Below are 2909 nucleotides of genomic sequence, written 5' to 3'. Positions count from 1 at the left end.
AATTTCTTCTTGTACATCATGTGACTCACTACCACTGTAGCTGCTGTTTTTGTTCCCACTGTTCCCAAAATAACTCTGACTCATAGTTGTATGTTGAAAGTAACTTGTAGGTTCCAGCGTGCAACAAAGATTTACCGTTTAAATTTAAATTTTATTTTTAATAAAACCTTTAGGTTTTATGGCATATCCACACTGATTATTGATACATAGTGAATAATACTAACACTATACACATTCAACACTGAAAATAAATTTTTTTAAATTTACAAGAAAAAATTAATACATAGTCAACACTGAAAAATTAAAATTACAAAAAAATGAAAAAGAAAAAATGGAGTGACAAGCTACGATGTTATTGTTACTTCGTGCAAACTATGGTAAAGTCGATGGGCTGCACAATGCGAAGTCAATGGGCTGCACAATGCAAAGTCGATGGTCGAGGGATGCGAGACTGCGGGCAAAATGAGGCAAGTCAACATGCCAACGCAGGGACAATGAGGCAAAGTGACGAATCTACGATGGCACAATGAAGGTCGATGGGCAAGGCTGCAGGCACAATGAGGCACAGTGAGGCAAGGCTACAAACTTGTAAAGTCAATGGGCGAGGTTGCGTCCAGCACTAGCAACAGTTCAACAGTCAAGTTTCAACGGTGTCCAGCGGCCAAGGTCAATGGGCAAGGTTGTAGGCACAATGAGGCAAGGCTACAAACTTGCAAAGTCAATGGGCAAGGTTGCGTCCAGCACTAGCAATGGTTCAACAATCAAGTTTCAACAATGTCCAGCAGTGATGGCGGCGTCGGTGTCCAGCAGCAATGGAGGCGTCGGTGTCCAGCAGCAATGGCGACTTTAGATGGATGGGCGATGGAAACAAGCGTTAAACTTGCACAATGAAATAACACTAAACCCTGGTAGCATGAAATACTAAACATAATAGAAAAAAATTATTTAAATAAAACAACCAAAAGAAAATCATTAAAAAAATTTGTAATTTGTCAATGGAAATGACCCCCGATGACCCCGCGGAAGCAACCCCAAAAATGGAGGAAACGACCCCTTTCAAGTTTCCTTGCGTACCCTATTTTTTTGGGAGCATGGGAAACGACCCCCTCTCGTACCCAAGTCCCCGGAGCGCAGGGAGTTAGGAAACTCTACCCCAAGGTGGGGGGCACAACCACGTGGAACACTGCATAATCATGAGGCATAGTCTATTGACGTATCAATTTCGTCTGGAAGGCCAAAAATTGTTGGAATCAGACTCTATTGTTTTCAAAAAAAAACTGACACTGGAAGAGATTGAATCATGTTTTTGATGGCAGCAATGGATTCAGCACCATCGAAACTCCCTGGGGCACCAATAATCTTGAAGCTTGATCGCTGTAACCTAGATTTCCAAAAATTTCAGCCCGATTTTATCAAAATCCAGCGAAAATTTCCATTGATTTCTGAGCAAAAACGAGCGAAAATTTCCATTGATTTCCGAGCAAAAACGATGCCTCATTAGACTACAGCTAATGATGATGCTCATGCTTTGAAGAAAGTTTAATTTCGGCACTTTCGTAGGCATTGTAGGACAACCTAATTTTACACACCAAACAAAGGGAAGCGAATATAAGTTTATACCAGCCAGAAACACATTGCCTACGCGGCGTGCATTTGAAGTTTGAATTAAAAAAATAAATAAATAAATAATAATAATAATATCACAAGAAATATGAGAATCACAAGAATCACAATTAGGGTAAACAAATCTCTTTTTTATTAAAATCGATATTGTAATTGGTCCTTTTTATTTCTGAAGTCTCTCATACAGTTAACATGTGAAATCTGCCATTGATACGCCCAAAGTTTCACTGAAAAGACTGCATATGTTGTGGATAACTAAAAAATTCGACGGGGCACAAATGTCACACGTCATTTAGTTCCTAGTTACAATATTGCAAATAGGTAACAATGCAGCTTCTGATCTTAACATTCCCAAAGGTACAAACAATTATAATACTAACTGGAAACAGTAAATCAACAACAAATCTCAGTATATGTACACCACCACAACTCCCCGTTGAAGGACAGAACTTTAGGAAAATGCAAAGCCAGCAGAACTGAAGTCCACCGGAAGGGTAGATCAAGTTAAATTCGGATGAGTCCACCGGAAGGGTGGATGAAGTTAAATTTGCACGAGACTTCCAAAGCAAACCATTGAAAGGTCTTGCATCTTACCCCATGTGATGAATCCGCCCACCACCAAAACAAACCTTCCTCTCGTGCTTTAATTCATGTTTGTAATCCGCCTTCATAGTTGCACTTGGTTCAAAACTTCTTTGAGCAGGCAGCAAATGAAGGGCTGCCCTCCCCTGGAACCTAAAATTATAGCAACAGCTACCAGTCCCATCAACCAAATGAAGATATACATTTTGGTTCTTCTGGTTATCATAAGTTTTATCCCTTTTTATACAAAGAAACGTATGGGTTTGAACTGCCTTAAAAATGTTAGGTAAACTTGGATAAACATAAGCAAGAAGAACAATGGTCTAATTATGCCCTGTTTTTGTGGAGATTTTCTCTCTACAGATAGGCACTCCCAGAAATGGGAGTTTTATTATAAATAAATTCCTTTCTTAACCAAAAAAAAAAAGCATCCACTGTAAGTGCAAAAAGAAGTCTTCCTATATAATACGGCCTACTGTATAGGAAGACTAAGAAACTGCTACCAGTCCTATCAACCAAATGAAGATATGCATTTTGGTTCTTCTGTTTATCACAAGTCTTATCCATTTTTATACTAAGAAACGTATGAGTTTGAACGGTCTTAAAAATGTTATGTAAACTTGGATAAACATAAGCAGGAAGAACAATGGTCTAATTATGCCCTGTTTTTGTGGAGAAATCTATCTCTACAGATGGCATGGGAG

This window comes from Pinus tabuliformis, chromosome 5_1 (assembly GCF_031772625.1).
Source record: "Pinus tabuliformis cultivar Carrire ecotype Pingquan chromosome 5_1, CPIR1, whole genome shotgun sequence".
In the NCBI taxonomy this organism is placed as follows: Eukaryota; Viridiplantae; Streptophyta; class Pinopsida; order Pinales; family Pinaceae; genus Pinus; species Pinus tabuliformis.
This window is presented reverse-complemented; position numbering follows the sequence as displayed.